The sequence below is a fragment of the Varroa jacobsoni genome, unplaced genomic scaffold, assembly GCF_002532875.2.
Source record: "Varroa jacobsoni isolate VJ856 unplaced genomic scaffold, vjacob_1.0 scaffold_1439, whole genome shotgun sequence".
NCBI lineage: Eukaryota > Metazoa > Arthropoda > Arachnida > Mesostigmata > Varroidae > Varroa > Varroa jacobsoni.
In genome coordinates, this window is record NW_019214341.1 from 40,374 (window position 1) to 66,263 (window position 25,890).

Below are 25,890 nucleotides of genomic sequence, written 5' to 3' on the forward strand. Positions count from 1 at the left end.
GCTACGGTGTGATGGCCGTGACTGTTATTGGCGTTGGCTTTCTTTCAGTCATAGCAACTTCCTTAGCGAAACAAAGCGATCGAATGGTTAGGCAGGCGGCCAGACAGCCCGGCGGGTGGGCTCCGCGGTGAGATATGCCGACAAGCAGCAGCGTGTCTTAATGAATGGGCTTGCCTCTGGCGTTTTGTTCCCGCGACCATCACCACCAGCGCTGTTATAAGTGCAACAGCAGTTGTTCTCCAACAGCAGATTAACGTTTAGTGGGGTTATACGGTTACTGTTTGTCTTGAGTTGACACTCCGTGAGCGACTTTCAATCGTCGTCACACGGAACGTCCGATTGTTACAATCACTTCTGCTGGGTCTAGGTGTTGCCCATTTTTGTCCTGCTGGTTGTTGCTGCTGTTGTTGTGGCCTGTGTCTTTATCGATGTCCCTGTTTCCACGAGTAGTGTAGGACGCGTTGACGAAACAGTCACTACGACGGCGCCGCCGACGCTGGCGTCGCCCACGATAACAACGACGTTCTGGCCGGGACCACCTCGGCCACGAACTCTCTCTAATCTGATCTGAGTCGGTGGAAGTGGTGATCAGTAGCAGCACAAGATCGCTAAACGCCTTCTGTCGCTGTTGATACCATTTACTGTAGCTGTAGCCTTTTGTTACTGTAACTGTTGATCTTGTTATTGCTGCTGAGGCTGTTGCCAGACCTGTATGTAGTCTTGTAGCCGTGTAATTCTTGATATCGGTGCTGCTGCTGCCGCCGATAATAACGATTATGTAGCCAATGCTGATGGCAAAGACAGGCCAATGCCAGATACGATGCTTGTGTATTCGCTTTGCTGCTGGTGCCGTTCTCGTCGACTGTGCAGTGGCCGCTGCCTTGTTTCTGTTATTCTTGCTGTTATTGCGATTTCCGCAGCAGCGAGAGCTGCTGCTCCTCCTGCTGCTGCTGCTGCTGCTGCTGCTGCTGCTGCTGCTGCTGCTGCTGCTGCTGCTGCTGGTGCTTGGTGATGTTGCTTTAGGCGGTCGCTTACTTTTTGGTTGGCTGGTCGGCCGCCGACTGTGTTATTCGTGGCGTCGTTCGTAGCAACAACAGAAGTGGCAGCAGAGGCCATGTGTATCGTCTGTTTGTTTGCTTCTCTGTCTGTGTGTGTGCGTGCGTGTGTGTGTGTGTGACAGAGATGATAATGGTAAAAGCGTCGTTGTCGCAACTGTAGTTCTAGCTATAGCTGTATGACTGTGGTGCCTGGTAACGCTGCTGTTGCTGGGAATGAAAGCCGACCGGAATAACGAGGAAGATGAAGAAAAGCATGATGGTGATGCCGGTGTCGCTCCTGCTGCATGGCGTCGTATTGGTACCGGTGATAGTGGTAGCGGTGAAGGCGAGAAGAAAGAGAAGACAGTGAAAAAAGAACGATGACAAAGGTGATGAGGACGGAGCAGCGTAACGCCATCGCCAGCAACAGCAGGAGCACAAGCGCCACTGATTGCGGCGATGAGAGGGACGCCGACGGAACGAAAGAAGACGACGAAGAAACGCAGAGGATTCGAAAGAGAGAAGAGGAAAAAAAGATGGCGAAAAAGAAAAAAGAGAGAAGAAGCGAAGAGACAACGACGAAAACGAAGCGGATAAAGACGAAGAAGAAAGAGAAGTATGAACTACACAAGAAAATGAGTCAGGAGAAGACGAACCACAACAAGAGGATAACATAGGTAGAGATATACACAGACAAAAAGATATACTGACGGCGCGTTGGCAGGATGACGGCAGGCAAACAAACGGATGGACGGGCAGAAGCAGCAGCAGCAGCAGCAGCGACAGCGGCGGTGCCGGCCACCAGCAGCCAACAAGAGCAGCTGCTGCTGCTACCAAAAATGACGGCGACAATGACGATGGCATCGTTGAGGAGCACACGGCCGCAAGCGACTGATGTAGTGGCCAAGGAAGCGAACAAGCCTGCATAGTCACGGCGATACAGTCCACCAATAGAATCGACACGAAAAGACACCGATAAAAGCACGGACACAAGCGTACGCCCGGCGACGGACTAACACATTTAGCCACGGGCGACTGTCGTAGCAATTACTATATGACCACAACAGCAACAGTAGCATGGACAACAACAACACTTATAGACGTACATGGCCCAAGCAGTCACACACACACACACACGCAGCAGGACAAAGGTACACAAAAAGACTGTTAAGAGGAACAGTGGTGAAAACAGTAATAGATAACCGAACGGTAAGCAACGACTAGGCGATTGTGTTAGTGGTGAACTGTCTGGTCAGCCAGCTGGTTAACCCGCCTCTCGAATTGCTTAGCCCCCAATCATGGAGAAGTAAAGTGAAGCCGAGCTATGCCAGGCAACAACAACCGCAGCACACAGCAGCAGCAACAGCATTCAGTGCAAACACGTATACACGCGCGGGCCAATCGACACAGAGAGATAAAGAGAGAAGCACACAGAGACACGGACATGAACAACATCACGGGTGCTCACAACTCGACTGGAAATGTTGTTCGGAGACGGCCAGTAACAAAGCAGTAGGCATAACAGCAATGAAATGGACGGATCGACGGAAGCAACAGATGGCACGGGAAGCGCAGCGACGCGACGCGTTACGATGCGATGCCACGTAACGCTTCCACAGAACACAGAGATACGGCCCAGGCATGCAGTCGTAGAACAGTCCTAGAATCGTACAGACAGATAGTTAAATAGAGACGCTGAGCCACAGCCATAAAAGGCAAGTTGGTCTATATGCAATAATAGATAGAATCGTATCGACTTTAACGATGGCAGAACTGGCTGTTGATGCCACCGCTGTTGCGGTTGCAGCTATGGTTCATATGAACAGCAGTATATGCACGGCTGGAAAATGTCATCCGAAAGAAAATAACCAGCAGCCAACGAATTGTTGATTTGTTGTGGTATCAACAGCAATAGGCAGAGGGCAAAAAAAGCCAGTCAGAGCAACGCAACATTATTACTGCCAGTATAAGACATATGGTTGTACTTATACAAAGGGGCAAATGATGCCGTTGACAACGTAGTATACCGCGTGGACGAAAGAGATTACATCGACGGAGTGTTTTTGTTTGGAACAGCAGTACGAACGTTAACAGACCTACGCTACATCATATAAAACGTTATAATATATATCATATACTATATAATGCTACATCCTATGCCAGCAACACCGTCCATGTTACGTTTGCCAATATAACCCGTGCGATGCCCAACATGCACATTATCCATCTCTATGTATGATCTATGCTGCAACAGTTACCAGAGGGCTATTGGCATCATGGTTAAGGCAACGTCACATTACGTTCTGCCTCATCAGTACGTATAGTTGTGTGTGCATACACATTAGTGAGCCTTCTTAACTGTGACTTGTTGATGATCACAGCAGCAGTTGCTCGATTGATGGCCGCTTGGGGTGCTGCTGAAATCGTTGACGTCGACCCCAAACTGGCAGACCAAGCAGCTGGACGTCGACGGACTGCCGAAGGAACAAACGTTTGGTCAGCCGTAGTTGATCGGTGGTTCGTAAGTAGCTGTAGAACCAGAAGGCCTCGACAATACTGATGCTGGCTGGAATTATTATATTATCGATTGATTATGTAGCTTGCTGGAATATGTTAACTACGGTACGGCCGTAACGGGCAAAAATTGTGGTTATTCCAGTAGTCAGCTCCGTCCGACTGCTGGCTATGATACCGGTGCCGGTATCGATGCTACTATTGCTTTACGTTGCTTTTGCCACAATAGGTTACATATGATCTTATGACAATAGTAATACAGATGAATGATGCCAGGGCGAGTTGATAGCGTCGCGACGACAAGTATAGGATAACCAGCAAAAGATGGACTGAAGCGACAAGCCCATATATATATAATGTAATAAAGAATCCAAGCAGCGAGAACGTAACCAGATAAAATGCGCAAACTCGTTCGTATTGTCTTTGCTGCTATTGTTGTTGTTGTTGTTGTTGTTGTTGTTGTTGCTCCGTAAACCGCTGCCTCCTCCGATGGTATATGATCATTGATAGAAGAGCGACATCTGCCCTGCGGTGATGGTACAACAACGAGGCATCAAACCAGCAAAACATCAAATTGCCTGCGAAACACAGGCTCGCTAGCGATGACGAGGCCAAACAATTGTGCTTTGGCAAACCAGACGACCACGTCCTGTTTGCGTTACGGTGACGGCACCGTCAACATGAACAGCGACATTGGTCACATGGCGGTGCTAACAGAGCCGAGGGGTACTGAGAATAGCCCGGATTCAGCAAAGTTAAGCGGGAAAGCTCGGGATGTCGTTGGCAAGGTAAAAACCGGCCATGTCCCGTCTAACCTTTAAGTAAAATACCTACGGATCGTTTTGAGCGCATTAGGTAAATTCAATGATGCGCGAGTAGTGTATGTCCAGAGGAAGCGCATTGTATATTTTGTTGTTATTAATATGTATGTAGTCTTGGTTTGAATTCTACTTTCACAATCGAATGTAGCTAGCAGTACCTATCATGCCGTCAATGCTTATCTCATAACGCAACGTCTTGCTATTGGACACGTAACGAAATGTTGCGTTATTACGTAAATCAGGACTGACGTCCGTACACAGATGATAATTCTGTATTTCGAAGAACAAATGGAAAAGGCGAACAAAACTCAAGGATATCCCACTTTTATCGAAATAGCATATCCACCCATAAATGTAGATGCTGCTGATTTGCTGCCAAGCTCGTCTTCGCGCGTCATTTTTTCTCTGTTCGTTCACGATCACCAACCCACTGCACATGGGATTTTCTGTCGGTACACATAGTCAATATAAAAGAGTCCAAATGTTCATCTGCACTTTCTAAATGGCGTATTCTCTTTTATCACAAAAAACCATATATGTACAGATATTAGAAGACCATCGATTACTCGAATATCTCTAGTCTCGACCTTGGCTCCTCGTGTCTTACTAAAAACTGGGATACGTGAGCGATCCATAACGGTCGCTAGCAGGGGGAAAAGCATCAACGATCACTTTTCATTGGTTGGAGGAATATGCTATTCGAGCTCAATTAGCAGCTTCCAGCGACTTTTAATCGAGTTGTGGAATAAATCCATGAACTGTGTGCGTAACTGTACAGCTAAAACTGGCTCAATGAAAAGGTACACTATTATCGATCGATAGAATGTGGTTTTTTTTCAAGCTTCTAAACAAATAAACAATGTTCATTAATTTCACTTGGAAAAGACATAGTCTAACTGTATGTTAGTCAATGTATCTTCTTTATAATGATTATCCTCGATATTTAAATTTTGCTCACCTTCGGATTTTTCAGCTATAATCACATAAGCAATTCATGGTTTGCGCAATTCCATGGTTAATCCTAAGTAGGGCCATGCTCCCATTACTGGACCTAAGCAAATATAGCCGTCGCAATCATATATCGATCCTTCACCCTTCATTTCATAGAGATAGAAGTACACACAAAAATTTGCAACTAACTGCTTCTAGCGTAACCAGCAATAAATAGGAACACAATTCTTAAGAAAATCAAAAACTTACCGCTGTCTCGGTTGAATTACGCAAGCGGTTTCCAAAACTCCTTGATCTATATATCATTTTGTACGCTTATATAAATAAACACCCATAGCTTCGGCGATCTTACGACAGATCACAGAACACAGAAAATCGGAACCACCGATCCACGCTTCAGTACGAGAAGATGAAGACGAATCGTGAATCGAATTGCAACACCACGCACTTTCACTTTGGACCATCGATAATAATTGCCATCAGTGGCTCACACCGCTGATGACGACCGCTTCGAGTAGACAGGTGTCCGTCAATAACGGCAGGTGAGATTGTGCGGACTAAGCAAACTTCCTGCTGATTGGTGTACGTGCTCTCTACATACACATTGTGCATCTATGTAGCTCATCGGCACAAACGCGTCACACGCCGCTCCATGAGCTTTAATGAACAATCACCGATCATTGAGCAATGAGCACGTTAACCACGAAACGGTAATGGGCAGGCTTCCGGATCTCGCCGAACCGGCTCGTGATCCAGTATGTCGTTTGCTACCAGCTTCCATTTTGGGACGCTAAAATCGGGCAATAGATAGGCAACCCACCGTACGTACACATCTGTACTCCACGACGCTGTCACAACGCCACGTAGTGATACACACACACACACACACACACAGACACACACACACACACGCACACATGAACACACACACACACGATTCTGCACTTTGCGCACAGGCAACGATAGAAAACGCGGCGGTCCGCACAGAAGCTGACCATTGGTTGGGTAGGCCTGAGCAACAAATTGACAACAAAAAGAAATTTCATAAGACGACAACGACTGCAACAAAGTCTATTCGGACGTCAGCTGTATCCGTTCAGGCTGAGCCGAGCCAAAGTAATCAGCTCAATCTAAATCCATTCAGTTCAGCTTGACCATCATCAAATACACAAAAATAGCACAGCAATACCAGGCGACAACTTTGTTGCGCGATTCGATTTCTGCTACCGTCGAACAGCCCTTGAGAATCAGCGTGGATACGTTCGGCGTTCAACTTTCGACGTTACCTCAACCATCGGCATCAACCAGCCAACGAAGGAACGGTGTTGACGAGGGCCGGCGGTGGCGGTGGCGGCAACTGCAACATTGCCACAGCCGTCGCCACCGTCACCATGATAGCAGCACAATCACAATCCAGTCGCCACTGCTACATCAATGTCTCAACATCATCACTATCGCCAACGCGATCATCAGCGCTAGCCTCAGTAGCAAGAGCAGCTTAAGCTGCTGCTGCTACTGCGCCTGGATGCTAATGCTACTTCTATTAGCCGGGTCGGCTGCTGGATCGTTGCTGGCAGCAGTTGCAGCAGCTCCAGGAAGCCGTGACGCGAGTGAGCGACGAACAAAAGGAGCGGCAAGAGAGAAAGGCGGATACGGCGAAGAGCGGTGAGCAAGGAACGAATGCGCACGAGTGGCAGTGAGCGAGCTGAGGAGAGGCCGCTGGGAGACGAGCGACGCGAACGAATGAAAAAACAAGCAACTAACCACCATTATTGGCCACAGCACCGGCAACACCAACCACCATTGCTGCTGCTGCCTGGATGGCTAGCTGCTTCACTATTTATTGTTGCTGCGATAGCGAGGGAGCGGCAAGATCACCCAGACACATTCAGTAGCATCAGCACGGCCAGCATTCACCGGCGGACGAGCGAGCAGCCGAGAGACGGACAGATGAGCGAACTACAGAATAGACAGTCACCGCAAGCGCAAATGCAGTCAGTCCATCCAGCAATACACCCAACCAGCCATCGTTAGCCGGCGAGCGACCAAGCAACAGTGGCTCGGGCAGCCAGCCAGCCAGCCAGCCAGGCAGACAGGCAATCGCGCTGGCAAACAGCGACCAAGAGACCATCGATACCGCCATACATTCACATTCATCCACACAGACGCATACGCACACACACGGAGACATCAGCTCACACGTACTGCTACAACTATACGCGGTCAGGCGACGACACAGGCGGAGCAGAAACCAACAAACAGCAGCATCGGTATCAACCGACGATCGTCGATGTCGTCCCTGTACCGGGTCAGGCAGCAGCAGCAGCAGCAGCAGCAGCAGCTACACTTACGAGCAAAAACCCGACAGGCTGACAATCCTCTAGCACCGTTTGACGCCCGCCGTCACTCTGTTGAAACAGATCAACAGCAACCAACCAGCGTCTTTATACGGCATCAGCAGCACCACCGACAACAGCTATGACGACTCCACCATCACGAAAGACAATAGGATATCGTGAGCGGGGCGGCTGATATGTCAGGCACTCTGAAAATTGTCACCAGCCACCGACAGGTATCTAACAAAGCTAACCGCAACGGCGAATGATAACAGCAGTAATAAGGCCGAAACGAAAATACGGCTAACTAAACGAGAACTCAAAATCGAATAACAAACAGAAGAGAATAAGCCGACTCCACGTCAGTTCTGGCGATGATGACGACGACGAATCGCTGATCCCGCCTGGGCGCGAACATCTCTCAGTTCGTGCGCCTGTAGCGCTCGATATCTGCCGTGCACAGCGATCTCAATGTGTGCATAGCAGTGATTACAAGACTACCTATTGGATTGGCCGTCTTCTCCATTGCGGCTGGATTCGTGCACGAATGCTCCTGCTGATAGTGAAAAGAAATTTGTGAGGTGGCGCGCGATATACTGCGATTAAGTCTCTGGATATAGACAAAGGAAGGCAGAGAAAGAGAGAACAAAAAGGAAAGCAAAAGGATTCAAGAAAAGTCGCTCAAAAACAGGTTGAAACCAAACGACAGTGAATAGCGTCGAATATTGTTCGACTGGCCAACCTAAAAATCCAGATACATTAAATAAAACAGTGTTCTTATATCTGCTAATTCTCTACCGCCTCTTCCCGGCCTCTCTCTCTCTCTGTATATGCGTGTGTTTATCCAATTCTCTACACCGTCGTTCATTGCACATTTTTATTCTCTCAGTTCCTATTCGTTTTTGTGCGCCCAATTCTTGTTGATACATTCTGTGGGGACCTGTTGGTTCATCTTTCTGTCATCCATTGAGCTGTCATGCCGCTAATGTGTCCCCGGTCCCTTGGCTATTACCACGATTGCTGTTACTGCTGCTCCTTTCATGAACATTGCCACCATCGCTAGCTAGCGACCGGCGAGCGTCGCTCGCTTGTGGCAATATTTGTGCGTAGCGTCAACTCGTTCACGCGCGATTTACACCGGACTGTGTCTGATGGCTGCGAGTGCCTCGGACTAGCAGCTCGATAGTCTGCTTGGCTAGAGCTTTCCCCGTCTGTCCGTCTTTCTTGCGGGCTATCGGTCTTTCTGTTCATTTTATCCCTCTTATCCTGTTGACTATTATAGTCTCCCGTCTTACGAGAAATTATGCCTTCTAACGCCGCTGTTACTGTTATTGTTGCAGTTCTATATGTGCGACGAGGTTGTGCGCGCACGCTTCGTTCGTCGTAGCACTCAGAGCTTCCGCCGTGCGTCCTGCAGCACCACTAGCACCCTACACAGCCATCGAACCAAGAATGTAACCATCAAGGCAGCCAGGGACGCAGGCTAATGCACGCGCCGCGTACTCTCGTTGTTGTCGTCGCAAGTCGGCCAGCGCCGACAAGCCCAACCCCGCATCGGTGACCAGTGATGACGGAGACTAGCAACGGAAAACCGAATCATAGAGATAGTCAGACACGCTGCACACAGCAGCTACTCACTGGTGGTCTCCTGGCTGACTGTATACACGCGCACACAGAGGCAATGCTGCTATGACACAGCAAGCCAGGTACCGCCATCGAAAACTGCTGCTGTTGAGAGCAGCAGTAGTGGTAGCCATCGTCAACTTCGTCGTCGTTGGCGCAGCCGCTGGGTGGCAGTAGAGACGCTGCTGCTGTTGTTGTTAGACAGAGCTGCATCTGGGGAAAGGAGAGCGGCCGTAGCCATGAGCGTTGCCTCGCAGGATCGCGATGCAGGGACAGCAGCAACAGTCGCACCACCGCTACTGGTATACGAAGCAAAATAAGTGAGTGGCGGTGCTCGCCGGCGATCGCTGGCTGCCTCTGGCCGCCGCAGAATAGTGCTATGGCTGCAGCAATAGCAGCGGTGGCGTTGGCTGTTATGGCTGCGTTGTTGTTGGGTCTTGTAGTTGTTGCATACTGGATACTGGGGACGAGTCGACGGCCTGGCCGTTCAGCGTCGTCAACGACGACGCTTGGCCGCTTTGACTGGCCAACCGAAAGACGAACGGCCGAAAGAACCAGCTAACAAACGAATAAACGACGATCGCTCGTCAGTCAGTCAGTCAGTCAGCTACCCGGAGTGTTGCTATTGCCGATAGATTCATGTCTGTGTATCCTACGTGTGCGTGTGTGCCACTGTGTGTGCCTATAGAACTGTCTTTCACTGTCGGTTTGCCTGGTGGCCTGTAGAAGAAGTCTGTGTTCTTCTGCGTTGTCGATTCTCGTCGTTTTTTGCTTTCGCTCGTCTATCCGTGTTTGTATGCATGTTTGCGTGCAGACCGGTAGCTTGCCGACCCGCCACTATGTAGGCATGGGACAGCGGGCTATTGATGCTGCCACTAATGCTGTTGTTGCGGTGCTGAGCGTAGTGGTCGCAATCGTTGCTGGCTTGGGAAGCTAATGGGGCGCGCGCGGATACATACAGAGATCGAGTCGGTACAGCAGCAGCAGCAGCAGCAAACGACGAACGCCAAACGCTTTGTAAAGACACCATCGCCAGCAGCAGAATAAACAGACGAGCAAGCCTCCAGGCAGGTCGGAGGTTGTGTCCTATGAGGCAATCATCTACCGCTCGAAACACGCGGGAATTCGCTTCCAGCACAGCATTGTATGTACAATCGTATATAATATTTCAACGGTAGATGCACGTGGCGACACGTAGTGTTTGGTGGCGTTTTAACAAACCAATGCAGCATTCATCTACAAACCGAATGCTACAGTGTTTGACTTGATGAGAAGACGAGCAAGAAACACGGCGAACAGACGATCAAGTGTCGAACATATGATTGCTAGAAATCATTCAACACAAAGATGCTAATGGGCAGACGGCGAGGGACAACTGCAGCAAAATGCCCTATACCTCCGTGCGTAGCAACTATTTAGTCTGGCCTATAATCACACAAGCTAGCAGCAACTGGCATTTGACTGCTCACCGTTCGTTCGCGTAAATACAGGTGCGGACAGGACATCCAGATAGGCCTGGCAGGCAAACAGTCAGACAAAAGATGACCAGCCTGGCAGAGAGGACTAGTGGCGCTAATATTGGAGCAAGACACCGTGGACAAATACATGATATGTTGATGTTATCCGGGGCGGCCGACGGTCGAGCTGAAAGCCACGTTTCAAAAACTGCTCAGCCGGAGCGAACATGCGCAAGAAAACCTCAAACCTCTCGTGTTGAGGTTTAACTTTATGATATTATATTTATCAACCGACTGGGACGACGGTTTATAATATATTTATTTGTAATAAATGGGGTACTTGGGAATGATACGTAAATCTAAAAATGCCAGATAATCAACGTTGTCCCTGTGTGTTCTCACTGCACGCTTGTGTTCCACCAATTCTTGAGGGTCACTTACATTTTCTAGAGAGACAATCCTTTGGGGCTGATACTTCTGCAGTAAAAATCCATTCCGTGTGGATCTTTCCTTTCTATAAACACTCACAATTGTCGCATCACGTATGTCACACTTTAGCCGATCCAGGAGCGCACTTAATCCAGGGGGGGGGGGGGATAAATCTCACATTCGCCGCTTGTATTCCGTTCACATTAATTTCTACATTGTATAGTAGGCATGCCTCGCGAATATAATAGTGACGCTGAAGATAAACGCATGTTTATCACATCACAAACCCATTCAATCTACCGATTTGATTCTTATTAAGCTTCACGTATCCGAGCTAGCACTATGCGGTGCTCTGATACGGGCAACTGCGTTGCAACTTAGGTAGATGGCTTAGCAGAGACTTTGCGCTTGCAGGACGAATTCTCTTTGAAAAATCTAGTTACTCGTTACCCTCTTCTTTCTTCGCCCGTTTCTCTTTTATATCATTCTTTGTTTTTATATGTCTAGTTACTGACAGCGATGTTCCAGTATAAAATACAGTAACGAAACAAGAACTACAGTCGTCCAAAGTTCTACAGGGCAGAACTTTACTAATCGCGCTGCGGCGACAGCAACAACAGTAGAACCCAAAATGACAATAGCACACACACACAAAAAGCCATAAAGGCATACTCTGAGTAATCACTGAATGCCTTTTCCTGATTCTAGCACAAACTGAATGAAGGCACACAGTCGAGAGACCACATCCGACTGATTGATACTAAACAGATCCAGTTGTACCTATCATCCATCCGGATTTTTAAATATTAGCTCCCCCCGCGAATCTTCAGCAGTTCTTGCGCCAGTACGTTTTCTTGGAGGATTGTTCCGCGGTTAGCCAGCTGCAATATACGATAGCCATGACCACACTAGATACGCACCTACACAGCCCCGAGCGCCCAAACACAGTTAGGGGCACGCAGCACAGTGGCCGAGAATCTATTGAATCTCTTAGTTACGGCAGCTATTGTTGCTATTGCTTCTCGATTGGCGACGCTCACTCGACACCACTGAAGTTCGTTTGCCTATCGCTGTCGTTGTGGTCTTGATGCCCGCCGCCGTTCTACCTGTGAGCCGCGTGTGCTGTGCCGGCCTGCATTTTTAGTGTCGTTAACTCGATCTTCATTACTTGTTAGCGTTGCGGCATCGGGGATTATGTCGAGTTGGGCTCTGTCATGACGGCGTGCACTCGTACTGCCCGCCGTCCTGCTCGGCTTAGCTTGACCGTGTCCACGAACGAACTGATCGTGCCGTCGGTGATGGCAATCGCCGATCGTGTCTTGTTGCTTGGTGTGCCCTCTGCTGGATGTAGCTGTACCGGGTGTAACGGCGATCGTGCCCGTGGCTCCGTGCTTGATTACAGACCGACAACTGACGATTGCCTCGAGTCGAGGACTGCCTCGCTGCTGTTGGCGGCGCTGCCGCGCCTGCTTCTTGCTTGAAAGGCGGTCGCTGCTGCTGCCACCACCGCTGGTTGTTGCTGGTCGCCTGTTGGACCCCGCTGCCACCGCGGCTATTCGCTCGATGGTCGCCTCTCTCCTCTCACTCAACGACTACCATTGCTGATGGCGATGAGGACGGGGATTCTGCTGATGATGCCGCTGCGCTCTCGCCCTGGCAGGAGCGAGCAGTAAGCGATCGAACGAGCAGGCGACGAACGAAGGCGAATGAAGAAAGGAGGGAGAGAGAGAAAGAGCCAGCGCATGCCGCCACTCTGGCGGCTGCGGCGATGATGGCGACCGCATCACTCTACTGCCACACCGGCATCATACGACTACTGCTGCTGCTGCTGCCCCGATTCTGTCCAGCCGCAAACAGGACGACCACGAATGAATCGACGGCGAAGAAGACGAGAGGAAAGATCAACGACGACGACGACGAAGTGAACGAACCGAGCAACGACGACAAACAGCAACAGATAGACAGACAGAGGGGGGAGAGGGGGAGGGAGTATGGACCGACAAGCGAGCAACCGGCCAAAAGACGGACAGACGCTCGCAAAAAGAAAACGTACAGAGGCGAACTGACGGAAAAAGACAGGCAGAGAAAGGGGGGTGTATTGCCGTCACCAGCGACAGCGAATCCATACGATTCTATTGGATCAGCAGATAGAGTTGGCAACGTCTAGCGGGGCGCTCATGCTGCTGCAGCAGCATTTGCGCTACGCAGTCATACCAGGTGCGCTGAAACGTAACTGCGCGAAGTTAAAGGACTGCTCAGGACGTGCTCAGGAGTTTGCTGTTCGCCATCTATTTGTGAGCAACTATAGCGAACATGTATGGTATCTACAGCTGCTGCAGTTGTTGCTGCTAGAGCAGGTGCTACAGTTGCAACTTCGTGCCTCTGCCGCTACAGACACTATCTACGATAGCACACGACGCGGCCGGGAGCAAACCGCGGTCGAGTGGTGCTTTCGGCAGTGGCTTCGCAACGGCTAGTTTGCGAGGCCGTACGGGGAGCAATTCCATAATAATATTCACAATGATAATAATAATAATAGTGCGATGTAGTTGCTGGTGGTAATGATGGTATAGCCGCCATAGTGGCGCCGCTATCGCAGTGGAAACTAATTCTCGTCGGAGAACTGAGGGATATTAGCGCAGGGCGCTATTTTGGCTGCTGCTTTGCCGCCACTAATACGTCGATTGCCTCCCCTCATGTCTTCTCGTTGCCTCCTGTTGTTACCCAACTGCCTTTTGTGAATAGGTGGTAACTGGATGACTGGCTCACTAGCCGATCGCCGTAGTCGCCGCATGACTCGACGGGGCTTTGCTGCCGCACCCGCACAGCGAATGGTAACTGTGAGCGAGCAGCAATCAGTGAACAACAGCAACAGACTAAACGACGAACCCATAAACGCAGATGGAGACGGACAGACTGGCCACGGAACGACGATGGACGTGACAAACGAAACGCCAGCATAGCGCACACGCAAGAAACATCGGTCTATACAAGCAATAACATCTCGCGGTGGGCCGCTCATAACCGCTCGGACCGATTCTGTACACAGCAAAAACAGAGAACAAAAATACATAGTAAAATACACACTACACAACCGAGAAGCGAGTGAGTGACAGTCGGCTGGGTTAATCGCAGCCCGCGTAGTAACCCAGAGCGGCAGTCGCGGCAGATGGGGTGACGGTGGTGATTGTGGCCATGTCGAATGCCGCGTTCCACGAGGCTACCGAGCGATACGAACTTCATCGAAATAAAAAGAAAAAAGTGCTGGCGGTGAACAGTGCGAATGGATTTAGCAGCGTGTCCTCGTCGCTACAGAGTAGGCATACAACGACACGCCGAATAACAAGCGGGGCAGACGGACGAAGAAAGCGCAGCGCTCGGAGAAAAAACAGGAAGCGACAGAAAGGAAAACAGATAATAGAACAAATGCAGGGCCTAACCAAGCAGCACGTAATGTGTAAAGGAAAGCTAGTTAAAGCCAACTGATCTAAACACTACGGAAGCATAAAAGACTGGATAGTGAATGTAGAAAAATAGTCGAATATCGAGAAGTCTCTTTTAACTAACGAAAAACAGGAGAACCAAAGACGGGGAGCACACACGCGTGAGAGAGAGAGGGAGGAGAGAGAGAGAGAGGATGCAAAGATACCCCAGTGAAATATTATCAACGAAGAGAGCTTGCCGGGTCTGCACTAAGGGCGGAATTACTCAGGCCGCATGTATAGAAACGAGTCGAGGGATGAGAAACGAGGAAGGTAATTCTAGAATTTGCTGCCCCCCTCTTCATGTACCTGTCGATTTTTCCGAAGTACCAGCAATTGAAAATCAAGTGGCGATTAATATATCAAGCCCAATAACAAACAACACGCCTCTGCACCGTCTAACAGCACAGCAACGCCGCTCACAATGATCAAATTCGTTACTTAAATCACTACTAAAGAGATTCAATGGCAGTGCTGCCTTGGGCTGGATAACATAAGCCGACCGTAACTGTCTCAACTAGAGCTGCTCTCTGCCGAGTAAAGATAGAAGCATGTAGGGTTCAAGAGACGTCCCGCGTAAAAACGTACTTAATTAGAAGAGAAACATGTGACTTGGTCTACATTCGAATCCGGACGTAAACACACTTCATTTCACACTGACAAAAAATAGTCGTCTGAAATACCACTTACCTAACGGTCTTACCAGACGTTACTGTTACTTATATTGGCATCATTGTTTTCTCAAATCTCTAACAACTGCTTCTACCAGAGATAGACGTTGCTCATATACGATTGTTTTGCACAGCAAAAGCGGCAGGCTACTACGTTGTATGCCTTTACGTACTTTTCTTCCATTTCTATCTTCATCGATTGTTTTGATGTGTATTTAACCCCCCGTTGTTCTATGGTAGTCGCCATCGACTGAGTTCATGACAATATACGCTATTGTGTCTCTTAATAGAATATCTCGCGTGAGTCCTGTTGACTTGCTTTGCCTAAAAATTTCCTGTGCTGTTCGTCTACGCATTGGCTATGTGTGATAACCCAGCGCGCGTGTATCTCTGTGTGTGTGTGTGTGTGTGTATGTGGGTGTTCTCGTCCATATCTCTGCTTTCCGTTGCTTCAAACCTTCTTTTCGGAGAACCGCTGCGACGGCCCAACAAAAAGAGGGCGAATTTTTCAGTAGCCCCTACTGCATACATCGCACAGCATAACGTTTGCTTAATATTTCGACCGATGCAGCTGTCGACAGTTGTCGCTGCAGCTGCCGCCAGTTGCTGTTATCATCATCGACGATCATTGCGCTGTGACGACCCTGTCAGTGGGTTGTATGTGGCTTGCCATTTCGTGCTAGCTAGTCTAGCTTCGATTACCAGTTGGGCTTGGTTATATTCGAACTAGAACAGATAGACCGACAGACAGCTGGACAAAAAACGAAAGCCGAAATGCTATAGAGTTCACGATACCTAATAGGGACTTGCAATACGTAATCGGAATCGGGCTGCGTTGCAAATACGACCACGCAGAATTACACACAGTACTTATCGATTTGTTTATGATACTCATCCCTCGGTATACGCGCGCGCACACAGACATACACTCACCTACAAATGGCAGTTCTATATGCAGTTATGGACACACGTACGGGAGAGAAAGCCAACAAAGCACATAGAATAGTCCTCTACCCTCCAAACAGGAGGGATCCGGGCCGATGGCCGTCTTGGCTTCATGCTTGGCTTTTCGCCTCGCGTCGCCGTTCAGGTTGTTGATGTCGTGTACATTCGCTGGCCGCTGATCGGCCGCTAGGGCCTTCTTCACGGCGACTACGGCCGTCCCACCACCATCACCACACTCATTATCTTTGCCTCGCTGCTGGAGGACGATGTGAAAGAACAACGACGAGCAATGAGCAATATTAGACAATTGCCATGACGACAACAATAACAGCAACAACGACGATACCGGCCCCACTCTATGTAACTGCCAAATAAATGGAATACTGAACGAAAAGAGGAATCAAGCAGGCCACGACAAAGACCAACGAACAACTGCCGAAAGTTGCAGGATGCTGCCGGAACCATGTTAGAACTGCAGCAGCAGCAGCAGCGGCGGCAGTTTAAATTGAGGATGATGATGATGATGACGAGCCGATGATGCCTATAGTAGCTCTAGTCGCCGCAAGCACGACAGAGTTTGCCAGCAGCAGCAGCAGCAGCTGCGAAGGTAATAGTTACAGCAATAGCTTTTCTTGACGCGGTAGTCAGCCAACAACAAGTAAGTCGGCGGCGAATAACAGCCAAATAGCACCGGGGCGGTAACGCTGGAACTGCTCGGGCTGTCGGCCGGTCTGTCTGTCCGTCGGTCGGTCGGTCGGTCGGTCGGTCTGTCGGCCTGCCGCATTCGCCGTCGTCACCGAAACAGAACAGAAATAAGAAGCTACCGCCGTAGGACAACCACACAGCGATCCGGCGTCCACAAGATATCGAAACAGATCTAGCGAAGTCGTGTCTGAGTATTCAATGCGAGAATAGGACGTATGCGGGCCGGACCGAGCACCCTATCATGGTGGTAGAGAATGCGGACGAAAACAACGTGTGGATAAAGACGATGACGGCGGTGGTAGCAGCGAAACGAACGACGAGACAGGGCGAGAGAAACTAGGGGGAAAAAACGAAAAATAAAACGAAGACGAAATAGAAAAACGGGAATAGGATAGGGACAGCGAACTAGAAGAGAAAAAGACGAAGGAAAAGTACAGCAACTGGAGGGACATTCGGGAAAAGATCGAATCGCAAAGACGACAAACCCGAAGGAAAAAACCTGAGTGGGAGGGAAAAATTAGATGGAGGAGCGACAAAGGAGATAGGGAAAGGGCAACGGCAAGACCAAGCGAGAAGAACCGCACGACGCAAGCATAACTTACTATAACTACATCTACGCCAGTTGCCATTCTCCTTGTTGATTGGATTGTTACAAGTGCTGCTACTGAGACTCGAATAATCACGACAATGTCGCTGACTGGTTGATCGTTGATCGCCTAACACAACGGTTGTTCGATTGGAAAGGCCGCTACTTCTGCTAATCCGCTGGTTAGCACCTGGAAGCGTATCGAGCTAAAGTATACGGACGGAGGAGATAATGGGAAACAAACTAATCTGGGTTGGCAAACTGGTCGGAATGCTGCTCAACTTATCAGCATTAGTTCGACTCGACGACATATAACACCGCATCATAGGCTGCTCGCCTATGACGCGGCGTTGCTTGTTTGTTAGTGGGTGATAGAGGTCGGCGTCATTTCGCCTACTGATTGATCTGGGGGGGGGACACTACAATCCAAGAATACTTGTCTAAAGATACGCAATGTATATGTACATTTGTATATATATACTATAGATACCCCAAACCAAAGCAATCATCACTAATACATTATGCGATCAACATTATGAGATTAATTCGCCATACAAAAAACTCGCGGCCAAGGTTATACCTGGCGTTTTTCTGGGACTACTCGTGCCGCTGCTATTACGGCTCCCCTCGCTAGTTTCGTCATTGTCTCTGGAACTCGAGCTTTGAAAAAGTCGCCTTGCACTGCATTCATTCCTTGAGCCGTATTATCCGTGGCGACCCTGCAGTGGCCATCACTGTTAACTACTTCTTCTCTTTCTTCGTTATCGTTTGTTTCTGAGGGCTGTGCCGTTTTGTGCCAGTAGCGTTGTCGCATAGCGACATGGGTTGGCTGTTTCATGCCTTAACGCTCCCCTGCCACCCCCCAACGACCTCTGTTCGTCCAGGCCAAAGCAACGCTACGATACGACGCATTGCCGATATGGACGGATGACGATTGCGTTTAGCGGCGACGACGACAACGACGAAAGCATCGTAGTTGCCTGTCTCTGGAGGTTGGTAGCTAGCTAGCACGGACGCCCGTACCGCTCATAGTAACGATGACTGACAACGAGTAAGCGACCGAGCGGGAGACCAAGCAGGCGAACAAGTAAATCGACGAACGGATTGCCGCAGCAGAATCTGTAGCTGACGCCATCGGTGTCACTACCACGATCATTATTAACAACAACAACAATAATAGCAGCGGCAAGCAGTATTGGCACAGTTGAAAAGCATGGCACAACAGAATGAGTGAGTGACTCCTGTTAAAGCTGTTACTACTGCTGCTGCTGCTGTTGTTGTTGTTGTTGTTGTTGTCGATGATGTTGATGTTGACGATGACGATGATCTGTGATAGCTGCGGTCATCCCCACCATTGGCTCAACTACTCGACAGCAAGCGTGGCTGGCACGGGAAGCACACATATGGAACGAACGGCTGCTGGCGCTTAGCCATCGAAAGGCATAAACACACATACATGGCCACAACAGAGAAGACCACATCACACGAACGCGCATAGAAGCAAGCAAACGAGTGAGCGACGCTATTGCCAGGGATGACCGTCGTTGAAGCAGAGGTAGTCTATTCTCGTTGCTCTTGCGATGGCGATCAGACTGTTCTTGTTAGATGTGGCGGGGCCTGCTGCCTGTTGGCCTATCACCATTAGCTGTTCGTCAGAGTGGGGACTGGGGCGGCAGCAACAGCTGTAGAGGCATCAGTGAAATAGGCAACAGCGATTCCAGTCATCGTCGTCCGGATCGATGGATCAGACTACCTATGTTTGGCCGACGTAACAGCAATACCAACAGCTGCCGCGACAGAAGCTGGCCTATTGTCGAAAACGGCGTCTTTATTGGCGTCATGGACTTTTCGTATGCAAAAGAACGACCCAACATTTTGGGAAGGAATTAGACTAAAAGAAAAAATCGCATGAGATTATAGCAGAACGAACTGCAGCCTAGGGAGCTTTCGCGTATCAATAAAGACATAATACAAGTAGGGGCATAGGCGCTTCTCATGACAAAAACAACACTACCACTAGATTGGGGAAAAGGGTAACGCCAGGTTTGCAACGTAACTGCAATTGCAGCCGAGGTGAAAATCATAAAGCGGGCTAATCTTCGAGCGCCGGCCGAAATACAAATGATAGGGTTCACATATTTATACATTACACGTGTATATATATATATATATATGATACAACAGTAAGGGTCTCATTATGGGTCGAGCTGAGTAAGCAACCCTGCCCCTAGTAAGGATAGCTCTTATTGCTACCCAATTCTCTTTTATCTTTTTTCTTTTATCTTGTTGTTGTTTTTCTCAGTGTGTCACAATGGCGTTCTACAAGGATCTTTTTATTATCCAGCACTTTCCGTCTGCTTTTCTTGTCCCTTAATAAACAGTTTATTCTTCTTGACGATTTTTTCCGCCATTTCTCTCTTTTGCACTGTCTTTATCTACCGTTTTTTTCAATCTCATTATATCTGCCCCTGTGATAGATTAGTGATAACGTGTTCCCCTACTTCTAATGTTAGAGCACTTAATAACGAAATAGGTTCAACTAATCTAGTGTAAAACCGTCCGTTATTCTCATCGAATCTGTAGCCCTGGCCTAAATACCACCTGTTTGTTCTTGCTACTGGAGCAGGGTCCTTCTAGGAAAACTGGTTGGCTAAACAGCCAAAATTCTGCCATAGCTTGCGTTCGATCCTATATAATGATGTTGCTCTGCCACGAGGCAGTAGCTTTGCTTCCTTTCGGTACGCCTCAGTGTCTCCGCATTTCTCTATGGCTGACCCCATGACTCGGCGAGAATACCCATATGAGTCTAGAGCTGACTGCATGTTCGTATTCTGCTGCGTGTACGCTAGCGTTCTAAGTGACCGTAGTAGTGTGCCTGTATAGGTTAGCTGCACTGATTACTGTAACCGTTGTACAATTGGCGTCATCACTGTGGTGGCGTCGTTGCGTCTGTAGCGTTCTTATGCTCCTTGAGGACGTCGCGCTGCTCTTGCCGCCGGATGACGCTGTCAGTATTGCGAGCGATCAACGAGGCCGTTGTGGAGAAAACGGCGTCGTTGGTCGTCAACGACCGAAACGATGCTCGTTCGACGAACAGATGCCACGGGCATAGCCAGCATTCGCTAGCGCCTGTTCTATGCGACTCTACGCGGGATTGAAGAGGAAAAAGGAACAAGGGCGGACAACAACAACAACGAGAAGGACCAAGTCGGCGATGCCAACACTGGTGCAGTAGTGGACGGCCAAACGAATATACATAATGTAGATAATGCATATCGTTACTGTGAGACTGAGCAAATTAACCGGATCCGCGACTATCGCTGTTGATGGAGGACCGGAGCTCCGCTAAAAAAGACAGTGACAAAAAGGGGGTACCAGTGACAGTGAGCGACTCTGCTGCTGGGCTGATCATCATGACAATAGCGCTGATGCCGACATAGCTGTTCAAAGAACTACTTGTTCCATCTTGCCGTACCGAAAAACTGCTTCAAAACAGCGCAGCAACAGTGTAGATCCTGTGATGATTTAGCAATCAAGTGTTCATCTACTAAGTTCAACTGCGCTTAGTAAGTTAATCTAGGTCCAAGACCGGACATGGCCATTTGACCCGTTTCATATTGGTGGTAACCATGAATGGTCTGATACAAGCTCTAGAGGCAGAACCGGGCCTAAAATCTAGAAAACTTTAGAGCTGAGATAGCACCAGAAGTAAAGCTAGCTAGAATTCGCCATGGGATAATGACAAATAGGGCAGACCCATTCGAATTATGGATGTTTCAGATGTAAAAAAAAATTCGATAAAAATCAAACGTTATGAGGGCGGTTGAATGCTGCCGGCTAGTTCTTTAGTATCTTACTTTGATTAAGTTACCATATGATATTACATTTTATATATATGCTGGTGACTACCAATATAAGTGCCCTCTACGACTGACTATTCTTTGCACTGCCAGTGTCACGGTCTCAAACTAATTGCACTAAAACTATGGAACTCAACCATGGTCAGCTGACGTGACACCTACATTATTAGCTTTTGTCCATATTACGAACTAGCTTTGGGTTGGAACCATCTGACCGTTTATATTATGACTCGATCTTTCCCAATAGGTTCTACTGTTAACTTAACTATAGTCGAACGCTAAGACATATTTCGTGCCTCAACGAGGGACTGTCATCTTCTATAGAAACCTAGACGGCTTGCATAATAACCTCTATGATCGACAGTGACTGCAGCTTAATAATCAATTGCCTCAATTGCCAGAAGTGCGGCAGCAAATGAACAGCCGAATCCCTGAAGCGTTCAATGCCTCGTTAGCTCCTGTAACGTTGTACAGCTCAGTCTACCGCCATATACCGTTGCAGTCCACGGCTACGCTCGCCGCGTGAAGCGTCTGTGGTGCACTACCCATATAGATCACCACGCACAAACATACACAAATAGACACAATTACACACACACACACACAGGCAATCGCCATAAACGTTGTCACAAACAGGCGCGGAAGAAAGAACTGAAGAATTGTAGAAATAACACCAATGGCCGATGCGTTAAAAATGTAGCAATCCAACAATGGTCGTACAAACGTGTGGGTTTTCGTTTATTCTCTCCTAATGAATTGTTGTCCCACAGTGAACGTGGTAACAGACGTAAAACGGGGCATCGCAGTCAAAAAGGAGGCGAAAAGGCCCTAGAGCAACGATTCCGACATCCTCAAGACTTTTTCTCTGTGCTTCATCCTTCTGCCTTTTAGGATCCCTTCTGTAAGGCTACAATATAATACAACATCTTTAAGGTACAGCTACAGGGTGCACAGTGGGATGAATGTAAGAAACAACCATGAAAGTGCCCTAGGACGACATTTAAGAAACGGTCCAGTCATAGTTGTCCTGCTTGAAAGCAGCACAAATGTTTTCATTTCGCTGCATACGGAACCTCTGCAGCAGCTGTGCAATGCGCCAACGCTAATTCAAGCTCTAACGAGGACAAGAAAAACGTAGATGGCAGATTCTTGCACAGCTAAATATCTGTCGTCTTCGTTCTTTTGAGATCTTCATATTTAACACTGTACACTTGTAGATAAAAAACAAGTGATGTTTAGAAAAACATATGTACGTGTACCAATATTCTATCCATTTAACAGAGTGAGCTTTCTATAGAATTTATTCAACTCACGCATTGATGTTGTAATTAATAACGCTCATAATACTCACCATAATGGAACACAGGAAAGAAGCTAGTTTAGGTAAACTGTTCGGATAGAACGTGCACCCATTGTATTGGCATAAGTTTTACTATGTTAAGTGCTTCGTTGGAAATTACTTTTCTGTTTAAATATTAAACAAGCAATACTTCATCGTGTTCGTCGTGTCGATTTCCTCAGCTGAACACAATTTGATGTCCCAAACTTCTGTTTTTTTCGCAGCCACTGTGATGTCAGATCAACAGCAGGCCACATAAGTAGACGAAAAATCAACATCTGCAGCTGATTCTGCTCTTGTGGAAAATCGTACAGCTCTGGTAAGTCTTAATCTGAATAGTTGGTACAAGAACACTCAACAACAACTGTTGGCCGGGATCGACTCATCGCTGTGAGAGAACTCATAACAACGGCAGCAGCAGCAGTAGTAGTAGTAGTAGTAGCAGGCGGAAACTGTGCACCCGTGCATACTCGCACCCACAACTCGGTCGAGAGAGTCGTCGTCATCGCGCGAGCCAGTGAGTCTTCCTGTCTGGTTGGCTGGCTGGCTGTCCTAGGCCGCGCCTGTTCCAGAAGCCCATTTTCCTTTCTTTGTATCTCTCTGTATATACGATACATGTACGATTTGCCGCTCACTCGGCTTCTCTTTTCTCTACCCAGATCTACTGTGTATTTCTCTCTAGAATCTTCTTTTCCTCTCTTCCCCTATGCTTCGTGGTTATTCCCCTGCCTTCCTCAATGAGCTGGCATTTTATGTATATCAACCACCAGCAAAGAGGACTGTTCTAACCACACTCAATGCCGCTAGGCCCTGCGAAACCTCCCACCCAAGTAGGCCAAGCAACACACTGCTGTCCCGTATTTTCAATCCACTATCCACCCCGCCAAAGGCTGTGTGATATGACGAAACCTCTCTGCCCCCTCTTTCATACCCCACTCGTCCCCTCATCCCTTCCTTCTCTTCCAATCTATGTTATGGGTAGTAGAGTTTACTCCTGTGTTATAGAACAAAGCATGAGACTGGACGCTGGCGGTGGCTCATTCGTTCGTCGTCACTGCCGTGAGGTCGCTCATAGACAATATTGTGGGGTACATGTAAGGGCCGGGAGGCAGAGAATATTTACTGCATTCATCGCAGAGTGTATGAAGGCGTCGGCTGTAGAAGCATCACTAGCCATGGCAGACAATCGCCTCTAGACGAGCACAGGGAGTTCGAATAAGAACGGCCAGCGGTAAGTCGTGTCGCTCAAAGACGCCTACCCTATAGAGGACCACAACATCGTTGACGCGGATCGTTGGCGAGGAGGGTAACCGCTTAAGAAACGAAGCAAAGATGGCTCAGAGGGAGCTGTGTCACGGAGGAGACTTTCCCGTGTTCTGAGGCACAGTCCCTTGCGGCTACTCGTGTACGGGATAGACTGAACGATGGAAGCAGGCTATGTGACGGTTCACTACAAACTCTCTCGGCCGTGGTGACGATGTGAGCGGTAGTCGAATGGACGTAGCGATTCAACAGGGGGAGATAGGCGCGACGCTAGATGGGCAGTCTGAGCTAGAAACGAAGCCCCATCGATCGCGAACTGGGTCTCGGACTGAGCCGAGGAGACACGTAAGATGTCAGTCGTATGGCAGCTACGGCTAGTGATATGTTCGCTGTATGGGCGACAATCCGGGCATCGTGACTTCACCGCGTTAGCGTACTGTGCGGGAGGTTACATCTATCTGGGATGCCAAGAGAAAGGAGAAGCGACCGTAGCAAAAATACGAAGATGGTCGAAGGCAAAATCAAAGATATCTGCTGACTTTGACGGCGCGTTTTTCCTTGGAATACAGTATACTATAGACATACCCATTGTGTTTACATTGTGTGTCTCATTCAAAATGTGTGAGATGAGTAAATTTTGCGATTGCCATACAGCACCCCTGATCAGTTCCATCAATACAGAAAAGACTTCCCTTACTAAACACCGCTCATTGCGCTCTCAACTTCCAAGTATATATTTGCAGTTCCAACTTGCTTGCTGCGTGTTGTCAAAATTATCGCGGTCATGGTCATGGTCAATGCTAGCAAGCTTGTTACAGATCACTCAACAGGAAAGGAAGCTAAATAGAAAATATTAAGCCTATTAGAGAAAGAACAAGCACAACGCAGATTTAAATGCTACTCGTGCGAGAACATTCAGACTGTCCAAACCTAGACTTCGAGTCGGCGAGGAAAACATGCACTAATAATAGAATCACGGTAATTTGTTTCCCTCTTCGCCGTGTTCTTTTCCCTATCTCGTGCTTAGTTTTAATAGATTTTAACGCTGTTCATTAAAAAAAATCACATGTACTGTCTTATAGACCGTGCCTACTGCAAATATGCGCAGGTGCCACTGGTTAGCGCTTCCGTGACCAGTTGTTATCCAGCGTTTCCAATAGCCATGCTGGTGATCGTGTGCTGATATCGTGGCCACATAACCACAATATACTATATAGTCACTTTACAAACGACGGAGGTAGACAATGGCAAAGTAGAAATACGTCTATCATAATTGGTTTAATTCTTGGGGCTTGCGCTCGTAGAAGACTTAACAGAATCGTCGGCCAAGTAAGTCCAAAGGGCTCAAAATTGACGCTCACGAAATTTTTCGGTTGAGCCACGGCTGAGACTGTGTGATTTTTTTCAAATTAATCAACCTTTTTCAATACCCTCCCTGCCAATATCATATTCCCCGCACCGCATTCATTATTGCCCAGTGCATTGAAGGGCCTAGTTCTCAGGTGTTTCAGTCTGTATAAAAAAAATTTCGTGTTTCACCAGATATACGATGCAATTTTCCGATGCATTGCGGAAAGCATTCGCGACTACAACCTAACCCAAGGTTGCAATTGCAAAATCTCTATCTATTCCATCACGATTAATGTGATTGTAAAGACCCCCATGGACGAGTAAGTGGCGGTAAGTTAAGCGCACCAGTAATCAATGACTACGGTTGCACGTTTCGTTTAGTAAGATCTGTTAGTTCCTAGTCGAGTATGTACATATTCGAATACGATATTTGCTAAAAGGAAAGGTCAAAGCGAGCTACCGACAACCTGCAGCACGGCCGGGATTCTATCGATCATAATAGCAGCCGTAAACTAACAATT

The 25,890-nt window shown here is 48.2% G+C and overlaps 1 protein-coding gene across 6 annotated transcripts in view; it reads right to left on the bottom strand.

Annotated features, from left to right (window-relative positions):
* LOC111270059 (uncharacterized) overlaps window positions 1-25,890 on the bottom strand; it is a 68,351-nt gene that overhangs the window by 38,687 nt on the left and 3,774 nt on the right. The window contains exon 1 of one of the 6 annotated variants that reach the window (XM_086972345.1): window positions 11,181-12,610. The exons of 4 other annotated variants lie outside the window; for them this stretch is intronic. The gene's annotated coding sequence lies outside the window, so the exon portion shown is untranslated. Of the gene's footprint in view, window positions 1-5,572; window positions 6,247-11,180; window positions 12,611-25,890 lie in introns of those variants that run through there. One more of the 6 variants, XM_086972344.1, reaches the window with a different exon arrangement.